The sequence below is a fragment of the Mandrillus leucophaeus genome, unplaced genomic scaffold, assembly GCF_000951045.1.
Source record: "Mandrillus leucophaeus isolate KB7577 unplaced genomic scaffold, Mleu.le_1.0 Scaffold251, whole genome shotgun sequence".
NCBI lineage: Eukaryota > Metazoa > Chordata > Mammalia > Primates > Cercopithecidae > Mandrillus > Mandrillus leucophaeus.
The window spans coordinates 1,711,137-1,720,063 of NW_012102599.1; positions in this window are offsets into that span (position 1 = coordinate 1,711,137).

Genomic DNA, 8,927 nt, shown 5'->3' on the forward strand with positions numbered 1-8,927 from the left:
AAAAAAAAAAAGCCGGATGTGGTGGTTTGCGCCTGTAATCCCATCTACTCAGGAGGCTGAGGCACGAGAATCGTTTGAGCCCGGGTGGCAGAGGTTGCAGTGAGCCATGATGCACCACTGCACTCCAGTCTGGGCGGCAGAGGGAGACGCTGTCTCAACTAAAAAAATAAAAAGGGAGAAAAAAAGGAAAACAAGTATTTTTCAAGGAGCTAGAATCCCAGACTTAGACTTTAAGCCTAACAGCACCTGTGTAGTGTGTCCATAGCAAAAACTTTAATGATAAAATGAAATATAAATGTTTAAAAGAATAAGAGATAATTATTGAAAAGAAGTAGTTGGTGTCATTGGCATTGCACTTACCTTCTAATGCTGGAGTGTCTAAGGTTGCCAGGTGAACACAGGCTGAGAGAGGATTCCCTGGGCCTAGTTCCATAGTCTGCGAATTACATTATATAAGAGAGAATAATCACTTAAAATAGATCCACCCTCTAGGATTTCTTTCAATACTGTTTTTCACCATCACTTTTAAATAATTGCTTCTTTGCTTTGCTTTAAAACCTGGCAAAGCGCAGGATCCAGATCTGTGCAAATGTCAGTCAGTTACTAAATGAATGATTTAACAGGCTTACCTTGGAAGTTTTTTATTCCTTCAATAATCCTTTACATAAATTGGGTTCATTTCATTCTATGCAATTGCCCTGAACAAGCATGCCAGCTTTTTCTTAACATCAAGTGCAAAATAAGTTCTAGTCTGAATAATGAATGTAGGCCTGTGCCTATGTCTTATTAAATAAGAAGCATCAAAAGCGGGTCTCAAATTCAAAGTAAAATGAGTTCGAGAAAAACTGCTTTCAGGTATTGATACAGACAGATCGAAGGGCAAAATGGAGTCCCAAATCTTAAAGCATAGGCCTTAGCTTAAATATTGTACCCCACCGAGAAGAGAAGGCTCTGTTTTCTCCATGTGTCACCCTGGGCTGCACATCAAACTCATAGCTAAATGAGCAGTGCGATGAGCTGAGGCCCTGGCAGGGGTGAGTGAGGATGTGCTACAGCCTCAGCAGTACCAGCTAAGGAACTATGGAGCTCAGCTGAGGGCTCAGAGGGAATGAAGGAAGTTCCAGCCTTGGGCAGGCTGAAGGAAAGTGCTGAATACAAGGAAGAGGCCTGAATAGGGAAATAAGAGCGTTCCTCAGTGGTTTGTAGAGATCAGCTTCCCCAAGGTGCTCAGATACCTGGAAAGTCACCTTCTGCACAGGCAGGCCATGCTGTTTTCATGTTAGAAATAAAGGCAGACAGATTCCAATCACAGCCATCCCGGAGGTCCAGGATATAACATCTCAGGGAAGCAATTCAGCAAAAATTTGAAATGAACATTAATTTCTCATCTTTCCTAAAAACGTGTGTGTGTGTTCGCGTGCGCGCGCGTGTGTGTGTGTGTTGAACAGATGGGGCTGATCATAATACATGACTTCAAATGATATTTGATGTTTTATAAAAGCAATTATTTTTCAGGGTCGAGCTAGTTTTTCTATAATGTAAAAATTGCCCTCTGATCTTCCTCCTAAGTAAGCGTGCCCTACATTTTGATATGCAGATCCAGGCTTCAACTTGGTGTCTTAAATTACTGTGTTTGTAAAGGCTCATCAGAAGAGATCATACTGAAAATCCATTTTAGAGCTTCAATTTCGCTCTGGTTTTGTAGTCGATTAGAATTCATAAAAACATAGGAGTGTATTCAGACCAGCCATTCTTCCCATAAAAAAAAAAAAAGATACAGTTAGCCATGTGTTTTATCTAGATTATCTCATCACTTATGCAAGTTTGTGTTCATTTGCTGTATGTCCGTCCATACTGGATGCTGCACTAGAATGTCTACTGCTATCCAATTCTGAGGAAAGACACCATTCTCTCTCTCTCTTTCTCTTTCTTTCTTTCTCTTTCTCTCTCTCTCTTTCTTTCTCTTCTTTCTTTCTTCTTTCTTTTCTTTTTTCTTTTTTTTTTTTTTGAGACACACTGTCACTCTGTCCCTTAGGCTGGAGTGCAGTAGTGCAATCTCAGCTCGCTGCAACCTCCGCCTCCCAGGTACAAGCCATTCTGCCTCAGCCTCCCGAGTAGCTGGGATTACAGGTGCCCACCACCACACCCAGCTAATTTTTGTATTTGTTTAGTAGAGACAGGGTTTCACCATGTTGGCCAGGCTGGTCTCGAACTCCTGACCTCATGTGATCCACCCGCTTCAGCCTCCCAAAGTCCTGGGATTACAGGCATGAGCCACTGCACTCGGCCTTTTTTTTTTCTTAGACCCTGAAAATAATCTGAATTATTCTACCCTTTGAGCATTTTACCTTTAGCAATGATTAAATCATTACACCCCAAACAGTAGGAAATGTATTAATGGTATTTCTGCTATTTCTAGTGTCTGGGGTCATCATAGACCAGGAATAGAAGCTGATTATGAATTTTGTGTTGGGATTTAAACTACATTTACCTTTGGATCAGAGTGAATTTTTCTCCGCCTGAGCTGTCAGCCAAAAAGCAATTGGATTATATCAGCCTGTGGTCACTGCTGACTCACTTGACAGGATTGTCTCTTGTATTAGTCTCAAAGGAATTCTATATTGCAAAAGAAGAATATGTTTATTTCTTAAATGCCTTCACTGAGTGCAGAAGTTTAGGGTGATCCAGAGATGTTCTATCTCCCTGCCCTGGGTTTCACCACGAGGCTTGGAAGCTGCCACTTGGAAGGAAAAGCAAGCGTGGAAGCCAAGGCCAGATGGATGAAACCTGGGCAAAAAACAAGGCTAAGCTTCTGCCTCTGAGTCTCTGCCATCTTTATCCTTTTTCTCTCTTAGGATTTTTTTTTTTTTGACAGTCACCAAGTACCTGTCTTCCAGGATCAGCTTTTAACATCTTGCCCCTCTTTTCCATATCTCCTATTTCCCTTCTCTTCCTCTACATTTTTTTTGTCTTATTTCACCATTAACCAGAAAACAATTGGTACAAAAGATTCAGTCATAATCACTAACATGCATTTACTGTGTGCTGGGCATTGTGCTGAGGATTTTATTTGCATTATCCCACTTCATCTCCATAATCACCCTATTAGGTAGATATTATTATCATCTCCCTGCACAAATGAGAACATTGAGACCCAGAGACATTATCTACCTCATCCAGAATTACACAACTAGCAAAAAAAAAGAGCCAGGATTCAAACCCAGCTCTGTTCAGCCTGACTAGCTAGTGTTTTTAAACTATTAGAGCCTCCCAACAAAACAGAAATGTAACATGGTTATTTTTAGAGACACCTGAATGTTTAGATTAGCTCTAAGGTAGATTTGAGTTGTGAGGTAGATTTGTAGCTGAAAGGTTTGGTTGTCGGCTTTGGTTGTTTCCATGCAACTGAGAACAAACTGAGACTAAAGAGACACAGAATGAAGCCACGCGAGGTTATTTGGCCCCTGGGTGGTTCTCACCACAGGCCTCTTCATCATTTCACAGACACTTACATCAAGCAGTTTCCCGGACATCATCAACACAGCATCCTGTCTCACAGGTGACTTTGATATCACAAAAACATCTCCATTTCCTTCTCGCTTCCCCTTCTCCGGTGCCAAGGAAGCCCATTTGTACATTACCACCTTCCTGAAAATCCTTAACCCTCTATTACCTTCCCGAAGCGTGGAGTTTTTTACTTATCTAGCAGCCTTTAAGCTGAATCTTCAGTACCAAGCCCTGTGAGATACTGATGGATGTTTAAAGAAGTACTGAATAATGCCTTTCTACCCCTAAACTTGTTTCCTGCTAAGCCCAGGAACGCATGATCACGGTGGCGGTGATAGTGATGTGATGATGGTGCCATACTTACTGATTATTTGCTGTGTTTCAGACACGAAGTATAGCGCCTCTACCTCTACAATCTCATTTAATCCTCCATGTCAACCTTAGGAGATAGCTACTATTATTATCATTTCCATTTTACAGGCAGAAAATGAAGCTCAGAGAGATTGAGTGATCTGCCTGTGATTATCCGACTAAGAATTAGAAAAGCCGGGATTTATAGCCAAGCAGTATATAGAATTCTAGACATAACCATGGAGAAGCAGACACCTGGTCATAAAGAAGAAAATTTACTCATTTTTTCCTGGGGCTGAGTTCCCCTCTTTCAGCTAATATCTGGGCTCCCCCTCCCCACTCTCTATCCTGTGGCTTCAGGCGGAGACAGATTACTCCACACATCTCTCTGTCAGAGAACCAGCCACGTTTCTCCTGCCAGCACCCCTGATCCCAGGAGAAAATGAGTGCCCTGTATGCCCTGGTCTCCCTCATGTTATAAACCTTGTATGTTGAGGGATTCATTTCTCATTGAAAAATATGATCGCCTTTTGACATTTCTGCAGGAGAGTTCTAGTCAACTCTCCTTGGGAAAAAAAATTCCACTGGTGGGAAGCGATAAAGGACAAGAACCCAAATGATGAACTGCAGGACAGAAAGACTCCGGTCTTTTCTCTGTCAGAAAAAATCCTTTGTACCCACAGGGTATCTTAGTTAGGAAGGCTTTTCCTCCAGACATCCCATCGGCTTCCTCCCTCGCTTCTTGAAGGTGTTTATTCAAAAACCACCTTTTGAATAAAGCACCTGTCCTGCCTTTGTGTTTTTTCTCTTTGGGACATACCACTGTCTAACATCCTTTATATCCCACTGATTTGTCTGTTACGTGCCTTGCACAAGGATGTAGATTCCAGGAGAGGAGGGATTTTTCTGTGTTTTGTTCTTTACCATATTCCCAGCACCCACAGCCATGCTTGGCAAATAGTCGGTGCTTGATAATTATTTGTTGAATTAACCAAATAGGTCAAAGTCTTCTGTGTGTAATTTGTAAATGCTGAATGAGAGAATGGAAGTAACTGTAGTATAGGGTAATTCATGGGAAAATATCTGGTTGAGTTACATTAGGAAATGTTAACTATGAAGTAATGGTGCTCATTTTAATGGTGTTTGGTGGTATAGCATAAATGGGTATGATTGGGGAGCTTAGAAATGAGTAAGATTTTTCCCAATAAAATTAATACAATGTACTCTTTTTTACTTTGAAGAATTCGCTGTTTGAGGGGTCTTTCAAGATTCTTCAGGGTTAGGTAGACTGCAGTGAAAATTCAGAAGCCCTAAAGAAGTTAACGGTGGTGCACCAATACTCTGGAATATTATGCAACGGTAAAAACAAATAAAAAGAATGGAATAGATCCCTGTAGTGACAGCTCCAAGATGTGTAACTGAGTGAAAAAAAAAGAAGCTGTAGTATATTTGTCTACAATAACATATTTGTACACACACAAATACTACATACACACACACACACAGACACACACACACACACACACCCCCACACACACACACACCCTGCTAGAAGATCTGGAAGGATACATATGAAACTGTTAACATTGCTTATAACCAGAAGTGAAAGGGGGTTCCATATGTGGGGGAAAACATCAGAATTTCACAATAATCAAAAGGGACTGCAATGTTATTTGCAATACTTATGTTTGTATAATGAAACATATTAATGGATGACTTACATAACTAAATTTTTAGAAATCAAAACAGGAAGCAAAAGAAATTGCTTCTGATCAGGGAGGTAAAAGGATAGGGCCCTGCCAGAGGCAGAAAGTGTAATGTAAAAATACACAGATTGTTTTTCACTAGAAGAGCCAGAAGTGTCCATGAGAATGTCTAAATGATTTGAATTTGTCATCAACGTGCCTGTAAGTTTCTAACATAAAGTTGATGACTCTACAAATCTCTCCTTGTTTTCCTCAGAAAAGCCCAAACCATGTATTTCAAATGCATAATTTGTAAAGATTGTGATGATGTGCACAGAAAAATTTGTCATTTCCATCTCATTGAAAAAGGCTTCTCACTTCCTTAGCCAGTTCGTCTCTCTAATCCTCAGACTAAACCTAAACAGCTCTGGGATACATAATGACTACAGAAGCAATTTCAGAAACTTCTGGAGGGAAGCATCACACAAATGAATGATTCTATGGTTCGAATTATTAGCTTGATGCCCAGATGCATATCATATTTGCAAGAGGCAGTTTACAATCTGCTCATCTTGACAAATGCAGCACAAGGGGATCTAAATCCCTGCATTTGCAATTTCTGTCTCTCCCTCTCCAAATTTATAGTGAAATTGTAGACACCAGTAATGTGTCAGGGTTGAGTGAACTGAGGTCTCTGCTGTGCTCTCACAGCTCCATTTCACTCAAAGGAGAGTAATAAATGGAAAGCAACAAAAAAGTCTCAGCAGATAATGAATCTGCGTCCTAATGACCTTCCCAAACTACAAAATGGATTTGTGATTTACTTGCTATTGCCCAAACCATTTGGTGCCTGTAGTGAGGTGTTAAAGTATTTTGGACATTTTAGACCACAAATGTGCATTTTAAGCAGTTCCTCAATGATTCAAGAAGGCTCTGAAATACCTTTTCCTGTCAAGGTAAAATTTTCCATCAATGACAGTGGAAGACATGTTTCCATTTCCCTGTTTACTGCCTTGATAATGATGTGATTGATTACTAAGGAGTCTTGGTCTGTTCTGCAGACCCTGGGACTACAGTGTGGCCATTTATATAAGATATGGATGTTACAAGCCAATGCGTGGTATCACACATCTGTCTTTATTTTAAAACCACTTGGTCTCTGGCAAGGATTGTAGAGTGGAGGCTCACATTTATTCAAGGGAAGTCATGTGCAAAATAACATGTTTGTTTGCTGAACAGGTCTGTCACTTGCTGGTCATCTCCATCTGGGTTTGCTGCAAAGGAAGCAGTTGATCAGTCGCTACTAGGGCATCAATACCAAATAGGAATAATACATATGAAATGGTCTGAAATTAGTAGGCTTTAGAAATGAAAAGCAGCTAGGCACAGTGGCTCATGCCTATAACCCCAACACTGTGGGAGGCTGAGGCGAGAGGATTGCTTGAGCCCAGCAGTTCGAGGCTACAGTAAGCTACAATTGTACCACTGAACTCCAGCCTGGAACACAGAGGGAAATCCTGTTTCTAAAATTAAAAAAAAAAAAAAAAAAAAAAGGCTCATTGATTTTTAAAGATCTCTACGTATTACATCCAAATGTTGCCTTTTTTTTCATGCCAGAGCTAAAATGGAAATAAGTCATGAGATAAAGTAAAAGAGAACATCTATTGATTTTCATGAACTCATACTTTTTATTCATTTAATCACCTCTATCCATATGTTCATCCAGTCAGTCCACAAACATTTATTACAACTGTTGTACACTTGCCCAAGTAAAATAAAGTTCAGTTTGAAATTCACTTTGCACTTCTTTCATCCAAAATTATATATTAGCTTGAGCAAAGCAATCCACTGGCTATATCTAGGGCTTCTGCAACCACCCACTGTGTGCTGATGACATTCAAATTTCTACATGGAGCCCAGATATCACTCTTGAATTCCAGCTTTATCGTCAACTTCCTACCAGACCCTGGTTCATCAGTGTTTAAGTGTCCCGCTAAACTTAATCGAAACACATCCAAATGGAATTCACCCTCTTTCCCTCTCCTCTTATTCTCTATCTGAGCTGGATGTATAGTGTGGCCTCTGCCAGAAGCTCAGCTATAGCCATAGATTGTTGCTTTTCCTCACCCTCAACACACAGTCAGTTTCGAAGTACTCTTAACTACTCCTTTGTGTATCTTCCTGCATCCCATTGCCTCGGTCTTGCTTCACTTTCTTCTCATCCTTCCCGCAAGCTAGCACGATAGATACCAGCCTGGTCTCAGTACAGGTCTCAGTTCCCTTCCGAACCATCCATGACAGCAGTGTCAGCATAGTCTCTCAGCAACTGCAGATCTGATTATTCCTCTGTTTCAGACCTTCACTGGCTCACCCCAGCATTCAGGAAGATGCCCAAACCAGGCCCTTTACGGCCCGGCCCCTGGTTATCTTTTCAGGCACCTCCTACAAGACTCCAGTGTAAAATCCTCAGAAATCCTTGTGAGTTTTCCCTTGCACCATGAGCCCTCTCACCTCGATAGAGTGGCAATTTAACTCATGCAGCTACAACTATGCATTGATTAGAGACCCTGAGGGACTCAGATAAATTGAAAGATTCAATAGTATTGATATCATAGACCAATGCATTCATAAAATCAGCATAGCATCATTAGCACAAATGAAACTGGCTTTAATGGAATTTATCCTGGACTGGATTGTTTTTTAATTTGGCTGGGGTACCACTCCTAAAGAGTAAATGAAATTCCACATGTCAGCCAGGCATGGTGGCTCACACCTATAATCCCAGCATTTTGGGAGGCCGAGGCGGGCGGATCACGAGGTCAGGAGTTCAAGAGCAGCCTGGCCACATGATGAAACCCCATCTCTACCAAAAATGTAAAAAATTAGCCTGGTGTGGTGGCACGCACCTGTAATCCCAGCTACTCGGAGGCTGAGGTAGGAGAATTGCTCAAACTTGGTTGGTGGAGGTTGCAGTGAGCCGCACCACTGCACTCCAGCCTGGGCAACAGAGCAAGACTCCGTCTCAAAAAAAAAAAAAAAAAGAAATTCCACGTGTCCTCCTCTGTCTCAGTATTCTTACAGTGGTGATTCAAGAACTGCTTTTTAGGGAAAACTGGAAAGAAAACACAATGGATTTTTCTAGAAAATGTGTTTGCTTAGCCATTAATAAACTTGTTTTTCCTTAACCATCAGGACTTATTTTGTTATTATGCATTGGAACTCTCCAAGAGAGGGCTTTAAGGAGCAGCTTTTCTCCAGGTTGAACAGGGAAGCCTGGTTTCAGAGCACTGATTAATAGCTCCCCATAGTGATTTTCTTTGAATGCAATCTGGCTTCCCTGTATTCCAAGGTAATAAATCATTCTTTCAGCTGTGCAGCAGCAGT